Raw genomic sequence first — 14747 nt, forward strand, 5'->3', positions numbered from 1 at the left:
TGCTTCCCTGTGAGCAGATGGTGGCTCGGCACGTGAGAAGCAGGTGGCATCAATCACCAGCCTCGGAGTTTGGGGGACGGTCACACCGGTCCTCACGGAGGAGCTGCCGCCTGCACGTGGTGGCAATAAGAACGTGATTGATGCTGGCCAGGGGGCTGGCCGCTGCGGCCGGGGTGATTTAGGAGGATTGTGGTGGCTGCCGCCGTTAATTGGGAGAGCGGTGCATGGATAATTTGGGGCACCTGCATGCAGAGCTCGGCCCGCACTGTATTTGCATAATCCTCCCCGTTATCCTTGTCCCAGTAGACATCACCGGACAGAATCGACTGTTTTTCTAGGTATTGATTGCAATTAAGAGCAGGAATATGAGCTGGAAGATGGGGGGCTTCCAGGCGAGAACACTTGCTGGGTCTTGTTGGCGCCTCTAGCCTTCTTCCTCCTGCCCACCCCCACCCCAATGAGGTAGAGCCCTCCACCAAGACCCCTCGATATGGAACAAGCCCCCCCCAAACGTTCCTGACAGATGCCCGCCACCCACCCGCTCCGTGGCCCACTTTGGGCAGGGTGGCCTGGGGGTGGGGACCGTGATGGCACATAGGGTCACTGCCCCATGGAGTGGGGGGCCAGAACCCTGCTCCCCGGCTCCTACTCTAGGTCTCCTGCCCGCGGGCATGGGGTGGGACTTTCTTGAGAACAACTCAGTGCAGGAGAACCTGCTCCCTCCGGTGGGGACACACAGGCTTGTCCACACGACCAGGGGACAGCAGGTCCTCAGAGCCCGCATGGGGGCATGCGTGGGGGAGGCTACACGGGACACAGGGTGGGTCCCCCAGGCGGGCCGCGAGGGCCTGGCCAAGAACGACAGCTGGGACAAAGACCGAGCTGCGGGTGGAGCGAGGGGAAGCTCCGTGAAGTCCGCACCCACCAGGTAGGTTCTTCCTGCATTTGGTGGCAGGCTGGACCTGGGCGGTAGGATCCCATGGATAGAGAGGGTGGTGTGAGCAGAGCTTCCCCGGAAGACCAGGGCCTCCATCACTAAGCACACCAGGGCTGGCTTGTACCAGGGCTGCTTGGGGCAGCCCCCCGCCTGCCTGGCCCCGTCTCAGACCTTGGTTCCTGATCCTCCAGCCGCTGGCTTTCTCCTCTGACTCCCACTGACCCCCAGAGCCCCGTCCTGCCCCTTGCTCAGCCACCACCAGCCCCCTGCCCCACCAGGAAGAACCAGCCTGCTGCTGCTGGTGTCCAGGGGCCGGTCCTCCCCTCTGCTCCAGGGAGTGCTGTGAACGGCAAGACCATGGGGGGTGGGGTGCAGGTGGGACAAACCGCAAGTGCCCCAGCTTGCCCCCGGCCCTGCTGGAACCTCTCCAACACCCCAGCCACATCCGAGATTCCTCGACCTTGTTTCCCACCATCTGACTCGCTGGGGCTCGAGCTCCCTGAGGAGGGTCACAAACAGCAAGCGTGGGGCTTCCTGTGACCCAAAGCTTGGCACAGGCAGGGTGGGGGTTGATCTCCATGGCCCGGAGGGAGTAAATTATTTCTTCATTTATATTTAGAGAAACACAGAGAAAGAGAGCCAGCATGCGAGCAGGGGGGAGGGGCAGAGGGAGAGGGAGAGGCAGACTCCCCACTGAGCAGGGAGCCCGACGCGGGACTCGATCCCACGACTCATGGGATCCTAACCTGAGCCGAAAGCAAGAGCCGGACGCTTAACCGACTGAGCCCCCCAGGCACCGCTGCTGTCTTAAATAGGGTCCCAGAAGCAGCAACCCCCGAGGAGAACACTGAGAAACAGCCACGTCAAGACGCGAGCTCTTCATGGAGACGGGCCGGGAGAACAGACGCCCCGCACCTCCGCAGAGACACACAGCCCAACACAGAAGGAGCAAAGGCAAGAGCTAGGCTTCTTGAGGGAGGAAAGGGGTGGTTAGTGGACGGCAACATCCAGGTCAAGGACGTAGAGTGTCCTGGGCCCGTGGCAATGGTGACATGGAGCTCGGCTGTGGGACTCGTGTGCCCGACGACCAGGAAACCCCCAAAGCCAGGCTCCCTAACTTCTTATTTCTAATCACGGCTTTTTGTAAAACGAAATAGTTCTCCCTCTCCATGTTACCTGTTTGTGGCTTGTCTTACTCTGGCTTCCCCGCTGCGCCCTGGAAGCTGCCACTTCTCCGGCTCTCGGGCAGGGCTCAGAGCGCAGGGTCTGAGGGCCGTGGGTGCCTGTTGCTGGAGGGTAGCGCGCACTCTGGGCGCCGCAGTGCACGAGCCAGGAGCTACCTGTGTGCGTGCATGTGTGTGTGTGCAAACTCACACACTCATAAAGAACACTACAGGGGCAAGTGACAGAATCTGAAGGTCTGTAGGTTAGATGACATTTTATTATGCTAATTTCCTGACTTTGATCGTTACATTGTAGTTACGTAAGAGACTGCCCTTGTTTTCAGGAAGTACCACTGAAGGATTTAGAGGGACGATGTGTCTGTAACTAACTCTCAAATGACTCAGAGCGGGGAAAATACACACATACATGAGAGAGAGAGGAAGCAAATTTTTCATCCCAGGTGAAATTAATAATAACAAAAATACTTAAGACTGGTTGTATTTTTAATGTTATTTTCAGTAGGTACTGGGTGCTTGGTAAACTGATACCTATATGGAAAAAGCTAGAATTGACCCCACGCAAAAAAAATCTTCATGGTCTCAAGATAAGAAAATATCTCTTAAATAGTTCAACATTAGGTACTAACTGTAAACAAATTTTAGGAATTTAAAGCTTTTCTTCATCAAAAGCGCCACTGAGACTGCAGGAAAAGATGTTTGCACACACGTCGTCATCAAAGGGCCGTATAATCACAACACGTAAAAAATTGTTACAAGAAAACGTGAATAGGCACTTCACAAAAGTGGACAGTAATGGCCAAGAAACACACAAAAAGTGCACCGTGCGTCCTTTGTGAGCGGAACTGGCACATTAAAGCCTCATGAGACGGCGCTACACACTCGGGGGGGCTGCTGCACAGAAAAAGACAGGGAGCACCAGGGGGGCAAGGACTGGAGCAGAGACGTGCTGGTCAGTGTTCAAGGAGCTCCTCTCCGGGGCAGAAGGAGCCCTGACTTGCAGTGCCGGCCACTGTCAATGGAGTAAATAATCCCCATGTGACTGATGGCAAGGTGCCGCTTCACATCTCAGCAGAGCTGAGAAAGATGTGTGCAAGGAGCTCTTGTGAGCCTCTGTGAGCCGGCCCCCGCCAGCACTTGGGGGAAGCCAGGACTCCCGCACGCAGCTGGTGGCTGTGTGAATTGGTAGAGACGTGCTGGAAAATGATTTGGCAACATCTACAGAAGCCCAACATATGGCACACCTCGAAATTCCACCCGCAGATGCATCCCCAAACAGAAACACACACATATGTTCACCGAAAGATGTGTACAAGAATGTCGTTAGCAGTGCTCTTCTGGAATAGCACCAAACTCGAGAATACCCAGATGGCCGCCGACAGTAGGATGTTGTATATCCACACAATGAAATAGTCTACAAATGAGACGAATAGCCTGCCGCCATACGTAGCACCACGGATGAGCTTCCTGAACACATTGTTGATCAAGGCAGCCAGACAAAAAAATACTCACTGCATGCTTCCTCTATGTGAAGTTCCAAGCAGACAGAGCGAATCTGTGGAGTTAGAAGTCAGGATGATGGGCCTTTCCATCCAGTGGCAGCCATCAGCTCTAAAGGTCCTCAAACAGATCCATCCAGGAGCTGTGGAGGAAGAAGCAGTCCAACATAATGCACTTTCTTCACACAGGGAGCCAGCTCTCTGCGCCCCATGGGGCCCCCTGCCCAACCCGGCCCAATAAAGTACACAGACTGGGGTAAAAAGCCAAGCAAGGTTATGTCACCTATCAGATTCGTGTGTGTCATGGTGGTTGCAAACACACAGTTCCTCAGGGTACGACCTACAGCGACCCTGTCTATCACGGTGCTAACCGGCTCAAGTTTGCCCGAAGCCTACCGTCTGTTGCACAGGAGCGAGCTGGATGCCACCGTGGGGCTCTGAGAGTCCTGCATTCTTACTGGGTTGTCAAAGACTCCACATACCAATTCTTCGAGGTCATCCTCATCGATCCATTCCATAAAGCTATCAGAAGGAATCCTGACACCCAGGGGATCACCAAACCAGTCCACAAGCACAGGGAGATGCAAGGTCTGACATCTGCAGACCACGAGAACGTGGCCTTGGGACAGGTCCAAAGTTCACCACACTATTGGTGATTCTCGTCGTGTGGCATGGAGAGGATGCAATACTCCCCAGCTCCACTGTTACCGCTAATATAAGTAATGTTTGCAGAATTCTTACTAATAAACAATTTAGGACAGTCAAAAAAAAAAAAAAAAGAAAAGGAATGAGGATAATGGTTATCTCTGGGGAGAACAGAAGTGCCTGGAGGTGGCACCAGGTGGGCTGGTGATACTCTTATTTCTTGACCTGGACATGGACACATAAATTTCATTTTGTGACAGTTGGGTGGTACATTCATGTTCTATGCACTTTTCTGCATGTGTACAATGGTTAGATTTTAAAGCGTGTGAAAAATCATGAAGATTTTTATACACTAAAAAAGAAGAATCCAAAAAAGAAATTAAGAAAACAATCTCATCTATAATAACATCAAAATGAATAAAATACTTAGGAATAAACTTAACCAAGGAAGTGAAAGATTTATACATTGAAAATAACAAAGCTTCGCTGAAAGAAATTAACAAAGACATAATGGAAAGACATCCCATGTTCACGGACTGGAAGATGTAATATCATTAAGATGACAATACTACCAAAAGCAATCTATAGATTAAATGCAATCTGTATCAAAATCTCAACAAGGCATTTGGCAGAAATAGAACAATCCAACCTAAAATTTATATGGAATCTCAATGGTCAAAACAATCTTGAGATTTTGGAAGAACAAAGCAGAAAAACTCAGAGTTGCTAAATTCAAAACTGACTATAAAGCTACACTAATCAAAATCGTGTGGTGCTGGCATCAAGACAGACAGAGACAAATGGAATAGAATAGAGAGCCCAGATATAAACCTTCATATATGTGGTCAGATGACTTTCAACAAGGGAAAAGGAAAGGACAGTCTTCCAACAGATGGTGCTGGAACTGCACAGAAACTGCACATCCCCATGCAAAAGAATGACATCGGAGCCCTACCTCACACCATACGCAAAAACTAACTCAAAATAGATCAGAAACCTAAAGTAGGAGCTAAAGTATAAAACTGTTGGAGGTAAACATAGGGGGAAAACTTCATGACTTTGGATCTGGCAATGATTTCTTTGATATGACACCAAAAGCACATGCAAGAAAAAAAATAAATTGGATTTAGTCAAAATAAAAAACTTGTGTGCATCAAAGGATGCAATCCACAGGGCAGAAAGGCAGCCCACAGAGCAGGAGAAAAGATTTGCAAATCATTTATCTGATAAGGGACCAATATCCAGAATATGTAGAGAACTTCTAAAACTCCACAACAACAACAACAACAACAAAAACCCAAAAACAAACAACCTGATTAAAAACGGCCAAAGGACTTGAACAGGCATTTCTTCAAGGATTATTTACAGATGGCCAACAAGCCGCAGAAAGATGCTCACACCACTAAGCATTAGAGAAATGCAAATCAAAACCACAATCAGATACCACCAGCCATTAGCATGGCTACTGTCAAACAAAACAAAACACCAAAATACCACGTGTTGGCGAGGATGTGGAGAAACTGCAACTCGTGCGCTGTTGGTGGGAACGTAAGCTGGTGCAGCTGCTGTGGAAACAGCATGGAGTTTCCTCACCAAACTGAATAGAGAATTACCATATGACCCAGCTATTCCATGTCTGGTATCTCCAGAAGAATTGGAACCAGGGACTGAAGAGATGCCTGCAGCCCATGTTCACACAGCAGCGTTAGCTGCAACAGTTAAAATGTGGGAGCAACCCAAGTGTCCATCAGTGGATGAATAGTAAGCAAAAGGTGGTGCATCCATGCAAGGGAATGTTATTCAGCCTTAGAAGGAAAGACATCCTTCCACCTGCCACCCCGAGGGTGAATCTTGAGGACACAATGCTCAGGGAAATGAGCCAGTTGCAAAAAGACAAATACTGTGCCATCCTACTCCTGTGAAGTATCCAGAGTGGTCAGATTCACAGAGACAGAAAGGATGGAGATGGGGCTGGGGGAGGGTGGTGGTGTTTAATGGGGACGGAGTTTCAGATTCCGGGATGGATGGCAGTGACTCCCAACAATGTGCATGTACTTAACACCACTGAGCTCTACACATAAATGGTGAAGATGCTAAGTTTATGGTATGTCTGTTTTACCACGATAAAGAAATATGAAAACAAACACGAAGAGGGTGTATCAGCCTGGGTCCAGCCAGGAGACAGACACTACCCAGGGTCAAACAGGGAAGTTCAACATGCAGATTACTAATGTCGACAAGGAGTAACTGTAAGAGGGAAGGAGCTCTGGTCTCCCCGGCCCTGGTCTGGCTGGGTCAGACCTGGCCTGGGGTCTCAGGGCCGGCAGCATTCCGCGACGGCGTGGCGGGGAGCAGGTGGTCAGCCATGGGCGGTGCCGCAGGTGGGCTGCTGGAGCAGGCGGGAGGCCTTCGGGGGCTGGTTTCCATGTAAAGAGGGAGAAAATCTTCCCATTGGTGGGGCAGGAAGGAAGCACAAGATATGCATCACCTCCAAGTGTGTGAGCAGAGCAGGACGGGCGACCCGCGCAGGGCCACGCAGGGCCACGCAGGGCCACGCAGCTGGCTCCCGGAGGTACAAGGCACCGCCTCCCGTGTGAGAGCAGCAAGTCCAGCCGTGGTCCAGGCCTGGGACGGAGCCCTGGCCTGGGGACACGCTGTCTCGTGGGGCAGAGTACGACCCAGAAGCAGGGTGCTGGGGAGGCCTGTGGGTCAGCCCGGGGCCTACCAGCGTGGCTGCCTCTTACTCGAGAGGGTAAGAGTTACTCTTTTGCTCTTGACTTTAATGATTAGAGAAATCTGTGCTGAAACATAAATTTGAAAACAGGGTGGAAAGTGGGGACACCAGACTCCTAGGTCACAAAGGGCGTGGGGTGGGTGGGGGCCAGCCAGACCGCTGTCAGGACAGAGGGCCAGAAACAGCCTCTCTGCTGGCAGGACCGGGCAGGCGGGAGTGCGCAGGGACCCCCCCCACTTCAGGGGCTCTAAGCCCCTTTGAGAACTGGCTTCAGGTGTCTGCTGCAAGGACGTGGGCCAAGCACCTGCTCCCGGAGTCCCCTGGGGAGAGCTCAGCTTGAGGGGAGGTGCAGCAGGGAGGAGGCCGTGGGGGGCCGTGGGGGGCTGGGGGCAGGGCTCTGCCTGCTGGGAGGAAGCCCACCCCCATGCTGCGTGTGACTCCCTCCCCTGAAGGGCGGGGCAGGAGGGCTGGCTGACTTGCTAGCCTGGCTCAGAAAAGGTGATGCAGCCTCCTCCAGGCTGGCGCTCTGGATGCCGCCCCGGAGCCAGCCTCCATGCTGGAAGGAATGCAGGCCACGCGCAGGCCACGCGAAGGCCACGCGCAGGGGCCCCGGCCCAGCCGAGTCCCAGCCCCGCACGAACCCCTGGCACCACACCAAGGGGCCTCCAGCGACTGTGGCCACAGCCTTCCAGCCGCCCAGGGGCACTGGAGACACTGGACCCCGCCCACGGTGCGGGCTCTCGGGCAGAACAGACGCCGTCACGGCTCCCACGTGCGGGGTTTTGGGTGCGCTGGGGAGGCCTGCCTCCCGGTGCTGCGGACCCCAGACAGATGGCACCGTCCCTGCCCTGCGAGGGCGAGCCCGACTCTGCTGAGGGGCCCCCAGGTGGTGCAGGACGGGAGGGATTGCTCAGGCACGACAGCCTGGTGATGAACGGGGGGCCTGGCTGTCATTTTTCACTGCAGACCAGGGCGGGGAGACACTCACCGCGTCCAGCAGGGAGGGCTGCTGGCCGTCCATCACTGGGCAGCCAGCCACGCCCGGCCCCCACTGCCCTCCACGGCAACTCCCGGTGACCTTGTGACCAGAGCAGAGGGGCCTCCAGCTGGGCCAGCCGCTGGTCTGAGTGGCAGACACTGGGGCCGGGGGCGTCAGGCTGGCCCATCTGCCCCAGGCTCCTGGGGTCCAGCCCTGCAGCCTCCTCACACAGCCCATACCAAGCTTCCTGCCCAACCCCGACCTCCCTTTCACCCTGTTCCCCAATCCCGTGCCCTGCCCCCATTCGTGACCCTGTCTATTGCCAAATCTCACCACCCTCCAGGTCCCCTGCTGTCACTCCCTCCTCCAAGAAGCCCTCCTGGTGGTCTCCCACGCACGCTCAGTCCATGCCGCCCTGCAGTTGCTCCTGCCCGCAGGCCCGCGAACCAGGCGCAGAGTAGGGGCTTTGGGGGGCCTCAGCCGTCCGGAGCACATTCTGGGACTGGTACTGGACCCGAGTTAACTTTTAATTTAAAGTCTCTAGGCAAAGCACAATGGACTTTTGACATACAAATATTAAAAATTAAATTTCCCGAGTTCATTATCTGATAATTAGAACCAAATAACATCTTAACTGAGAGGCCAGCCCCACACAGATCAAGTCAGTTCCATTTAAGATTCCATTAGACCAGTGTCGGAGCGGTAAGTAATGGACCATAAAATTTAATTTGGAAATGATCTCGCGCCGTGATGGAGCGATAGTCCTCACAAAGGAGGCGGGCAGCCGCGCGGCCGGCCGGGCTCCGGGCGAGCCGGCGGAATTCAAAAGGAAGCTGCTGCTATTGCCCAGGAGAACATGTGTTCAGCGCTTTCTTCTCCTTTCTAGGGCCCTGTGGTATTTAAAAGTCAGAATTGACCAGTGTAGCGCCGTGTAATTACAAAGATCCCCTTATCGGAGTCTATTTGCGGGCACAGAAAGGGAAGGCCGACCCTGGCGACACGCAGCTCATTTGCATGCGCAGTAATCCGCGGCCACAATCACTCTGGGATTCAATGCACTTGGGCCATCCTGTCCTGCCCGTCTGCCAGCCACCGCGGGCCTGGGCCACGGCCTTCAGCAACCAGGAGTTCACGTGGAATGAACAGTTACGAACCCTCTAGAGAGAGGGCTCCCCCCAACCCTGCTGGGGCTCCCGTGGACCCCCCCACGGGTGGGGGAGGAAAGAGGCCTCTTGAACTGAATGAAATTCAGATTTACCCAGCGTCCCACGGACCCACAGCAGCCACTCCAAACGGGAACCAGGCACGGGGGGTGGGGGCGGGGGGCTCAGCTGCCTGGCATCGTCCTCCCCGCCCTCAACATGCAGGATGCAAGGTCAGCAGGCAGGAGACCGGCCCCTCAGGCCCCACCCCCAGGCACCTGCTTGGCACCCATTTCACTCGACACATCACCTTGCTGTCCGGTCCCCTCCACAGGTCTCTCCTGTGACCACCAGTCCCCACCTCTCAGCTCTGTCCTAAAGCAGAACCTTCTAGAAGGCCCCAGTCGAGGAGTACGGAACTGGGAGATCAGTGCTGCCCCTTGTTCACTGAGCCCTCCCGTTCCAGCCAGGCAGGTGGCTGCTTCCGTGCAATCTGTGCTTCTGGGAGCCACAGGCAGTGCGGAGGGAGGGCCCTGAACTGGGCCGTGGGGCTGGCAGAGGGACACTGCGCCGACCCGAGCAGGAGTCCTGCGCCTGCAGGGCATCAGAGGGAGGCCTCAGGGCCCCCGTCACTAGGAGACAGCAGGACCACTGCTCCCCAACTCCCAGGACAAGACAAAACAGCTGTGCGCTTTCGACACGGGGCCCTCCGTGCTGCTGAGGGCTTCCCAGAACTGGTGGCGGCCCCAAGGCTGTGGGACCCACTCCTTCACAGGGGCCAAGGCCCACCCCCCTTAACAAACCCTAGCAGCAGGGAGCAGCCTGGCCCAGCAGACCCTGGTGCCTAGCCCTGGGACCCTGGGGGCTGTGACCTTGGGCTTCACTTTCTCTCTGCACAGATGACATGATCACGCTCTTTGCAAAAACCCCTCCTCAGTTTCCGGGAGCCAGGAGTTCTAGGCCGGCTCTCCCTGGAGATGCCGAGGAGCCGCCCCTCCTGCCATCCCCTTCAGCGTTCTGGCCTCTGCTCTCTGTTCTAACACGTGTCACCTCTTGGCAACCCCCATCCCACCCCCACCCCCAAAATGATCTCTGGGGCCTGCGGGTGCAAGCAAGCAGCCCCAGGCAGGACACAGGGCAGAGAAGAGCTTCCAACCCTTGCGCTGAACCATCTCATTCTTATTCTGCACACATTCCTAAGCACCCTGGGGATCTGCTTTTCTGTCCATCAGAAACCAGGGCCGAAGCGGGAGAAGTTGAGGGAGGGGAAGGATGACCCCGGCCGTGGTGGGAAGTGGCCACCGGGGACCCGTGAGGCTTCCCGATGCCCAGCAGTACGAGGTCGGCAGCTTGGGGGCCAGCAGCTTGCGGCTGTCAGCCAGTGCAGAGAGGGGACGATGGGGCAGGAACACGTCCGTGGGGGCTCGCAGCCTCGGGGACCCACCAGCACCAGAGGCGCGGAGGCGAAGGAGGCCAGGGGCCCTCCCTCCACTGCCTGCCCCTCGCCCCCCCAGCAGGCATGGCCGCAGCTCCCTGGAGAGAAACCCCCGCCTGCCCGGCCCCAGAAAGCTTCTAAAATGAATTCTTGCTCCTGAAGCAGGTGCAGGTGACCCACGATGTACTCGGCCTTCACGGGCTCTCCGCGAGCAGCCAGCTCTGCGTCTTATCTCACTGGTAGCCTCATTTGTTACTTCTCGCTGAATACACCCATTCCCATTATTTCTGTAATTCTTGGCAATAACAGCCTTTCCGCTAATGAAACCTGCATTATTGGAAGGTTGCAGTCCTGACCCAGTGGAGATTAGCTGTGTACTCTGTTATTACTACATATGTAATTGTATAATTGATTTTAAAATTTACTTTTGTGTCCCCACATCATAAAGTAAGCAGCCCATTAGGAGAAGAAATATAATTAATATATCTCTAACCATTTCTACCCCAGGGAGAAAGGCATCAGGGGAGGGGTCCACTGGGCTGGGGGTCGGGGCTTCCATCACTTCCATGTCCGGGATCCTCGTCCACATCTTGGGTTCAGGGAGGGTTTTGCATGGGCTTCCCCTCCCTCATCTTCAGGGACGGCCCTGGGCTGTCTTCAAGCCAGACCTGGGCTTGAGGGCACGTGGCTGCCCAGTGGGCTCCGTGTCAGGCCGGTGGGCGAGGGCAGGGCAGGGGGGCCACCTTCCAGCATGCAGGGATCTCCCGAGGGGAGTGAGAACCACACATCCTTCCGGTGGGCAGCTGGCCCTCCCCTGAGGCCATGCCTCCCAGCTGGCAGCCTCCCCGGCGGGGGCAAGGGCAGGGGGCGGCCACCCCCAGGCCCAGGGGCAGGCCGGTGCTCTAGTAGGCCCACCCACCCATGGCCAAGCAGGAGGAGTGAGGGGCCCACGCAGGATGCGCATGAGCCCTGGGGCTAGAGTCTGGAGCCGGGCCAGGGCTGACCCCTGCTGTGGTTCATGCAGACCCAGATCTCTGCCTTCACAGCCCTCACAGGTACATGGAGGATGCCCAGGGCTGGCTGCTTGCCACTTGCCCTGGCAACCCCACGCTCTGTGGAGAAGGCCACAGCCCCCAGCCCAGGCCTGGTCCCCTCCAGGCTTCACAGCAACCCCGGGCGAGGAGGTGCCCAAGGGCTGGAGCCCAGGCCCCACGCGGGGTGGGGGCTGGCCCAGCTCCAAGCCCAGGGCCCACCACCCTGTCGCTTGAATGCTCCTTTGGTCCCGAATTTCATTCTTTTCCACTTAAACAGCTTTATTGAGCTATGACTCACAGACCGTTTAAAGTGTGCAATTCGATGTGTCTTTGGTACATGCAGATGTGCACTCATCACCAGGGTCAGCCCTCCCACCAGTGCTCCCGTGTCCCCTCCCCAGGCTCTGACCACCACTGAGCCGGCTTCTGCTTCCACAGATGTGCCTATTCTGGACACACCGTGTGGCATTTGTCCCTCTGTGTCTGCTATCCCACTCTGCGCCCTGGGCTCTGGCCTGTCCCTGTTGCCACGCGGGCCGGCGTTCCGTCCCCAGGCAAGTCTGCATGAGACGTGGCGTGCACTCCCATAGGGCTGTTCATCCACTCCTCCGCCCACGGACATGAGGCTGGTCCCCCCCGTGGCTGCCCACTGGCTCCCAAGGTCTGCTGGCGCCCGGACGCACACACTCCTGGTGCCTGCACACACTTGCTCCCGTGTGGATGCGTGTGCAGACGTGCACACATGGGCGGGGCTCGGAAGGATGGCGGCGGGTGCAGAGATGAGGCAGAAGTGAAGCCCTGCCCATCGCCCCCCGGGCAGCAGGAGCCCCGCAGCCGTGGCCTCCGTGACACAGACACCCCAGGCCATCAGGCAGGGCTGTGTGGCCGGGGCGGGGGGCAGGGGGGGCGTGGGACTGGCCTGCTCAGTCCTCGTGCTGCAGCCTCTGATGTTCATCAGTTTGGCCTCATGAAGGTCTGTATGGCCTCCTGGCTGGTGTCACATGGGGCACCCCCCCACACCGTGACAGGCTGGGGTCGGCGCGCAGTCCATACCGAGACACCTGGACTGATCTCAGAGCACTCTTGTCCCTGAGAAGAGAGGACGATTTCTGGAATCGGCCAGGGCTTGGGGGCTGATTTTAAGGAGCTGGCTTTGTCTGGCAGGAGCGCTGAGATAGGGAGCCGATCGTGTGGGTGGGGCAGGGGAACAAGCTTCACCATGGCCACCTGAACTGGAGGGAAAAGTCAATGACCCAATTATAGGCGGTGGGTGTCCCTGGCGACCTGGCTGGGGCTCTGGAGGGAGTGGCCTTGCATCCAAGGGACCCCAGTGGTCACTCCTCTGGGCCAACAAGTTGTGAGCTTGTAGGGAGGCTCTTCTGCCAGATGCCCAGGACAGCCTTCAGCATGGCCAAGGAGCCCCCCAACACCTTCTGCTGGCCCCTGCTCAGGGTGGCCCCTGATGCATGGGGAGGGACCTGCCTCCGGCCCTGCTCCAGGGTCATCGCCACCATCTGAGGCCTGCATGGCACCGGGCCAGGCTGCCCCCGCTGGATGGGAGATGCTGGCTTCCTCCCCCACCAAGCTGGGGTCCCGATTCCTTGAGTTGGGTGGCCTGGGGCTGGGGAGAGGGGAGAAGGCCAGTGTTGGGCACCTGGGGTAAGACCACTTCCCCCACGCACCCCGTGCCCCACCCAGCCTCCCCACCCCAGAGGGTTTGGGGAAATACTGTCACCCCATGAGGCCTGCCCCTCTGCCCCAGCCCCGTGGCTCCCTGGCAGGGAGGAGTGGCCCAGGCAGGCCACCCCATCCTTCACCTTATCCTGCAGGCTGAGCCTGTCACCAGCTCCAGGGAGGGATTCATCAGATAACTCCGTAAATCACACATCAAAACAGCGGTTTTTTAAGGGAGACCCTTACAGAGAAGGTGCTTTCTCAGCCTGGTTAAAACGCATATAACAAAATACATGTAAGAAAGTCAGCTACTTAATCATGGAGACGAAGAGCCACCGTGAGAGATTGTTCTGCTTAAAAAATGTGGTGGCAACTTGCAAATATGTTTTTAGAGGCAATTTTATTACAAACTGTCCCATCGGGCAAGCGCTTTGGAAATTATGGGACACTGTGTTCATTCCTCAGAGACCCGGCTGGCTGCTACAGGGGCTTGCTAGGGGAGAATTTATCCCCGGGAGGCTGGTCCCAGTGAGAGGCCAGGGGCAGGCTGACCTGGGGGGCTGGGCCCCAGCAGCCCCAGCTCCCAGCTGCTGCCCAGGAGCAGCCTCCCCTCCCTGGGGAATGGGCTACACAGACCGTATCTGTTGTCAGGAGGCCCAGGCTAGGACGAGCACCCACAGCTGGCCCTGTGGACTCTCGGGGTCTCTGCTGCTCCTTTCCTCCAGCCAGGACCCCCTGACTCTGGTTTTATGCAGAGTTAAAGGAGAAGGGGTCATTGTGCACAACTCACAGAACATTTCAGAGGAACTCTGGCCCGAGCAGTAAGAGGCAAATCATAAGAACCCAGGTGACTGGTGCGAAATGTTCCTCTTTGTAAGGAAGATACACAACCTGGATCCACAGACATTCTCTGGTCTCACTCTCTGACCTTCCTTCTGGTTGGAGGGCCTCAAGCCAGCAGATACTCTCGCTTCTTCTTCCTAGCCATTGCCATCACTGTGGCAGGAAGCGTCTGAGATACCATCAGCTCCCTCCTGGAATTCATACCCTGGGAACCTCCCTGTGGGGCTGGACCAGTGACCTGTTTCCAAGTGGTGTGGCAGAAGGCGTAGGATGCCTCTTCTGAGATTAGGTTATAAAACGACGGTGGCTTCTGTCTTGGTTGCTCACCCTCTTCCTCCCTTCTCTTCCTGCCCCATCTCTCTTTCACCATTTGCTCTGGGGGAAGCCAGCTGCTTGGCTGTACCAACAGTTAGTGAGGATCCAAGGCCTTCCAAAGCCTGGGGTGATCTTGGAAACAAACCCACTTCCAACCAAGCTTCAAGATGTGTATAACCCTGGCTGACAGTTTGCAGCCTCATGAGGAACCCTGAGACAGAACCACCCAGCTAAGCCCCTGTCAGAGTCCTAGCTTTCAGAAACTGTAAGACACTAATGTTTGTTTTTCTCATCCACCATCACCACCACCATCATCATCATCATCATCA

At 56.2% G+C, this 14747-nt stretch overlaps 1 pseudogene; it reads left to right on the plus strand.

Moving 5' to 3' along the window:
- Positions 1–782: 782 nt before the first annotated feature.
- LOC102751159 (large ribosomal subunit protein eL15 pseudogene) lies at positions 783–4331 on the plus strand (annotated as a pseudogene).
- The last annotated feature ends 10416 nt before the right edge of the window (positions 4332–14747 follow it).

This window comes from Leptonychotes weddellii, chromosome 2 (genome assembly GCF_054177405.1).
Source record: "Leptonychotes weddellii isolate Sample4059 chromosome 2, ASM5417740v2, whole genome shotgun sequence".
Classification (NCBI taxonomy): Eukaryota; Metazoa; Chordata; class Mammalia; order Carnivora; family Phocidae; genus Leptonychotes; species Leptonychotes weddellii.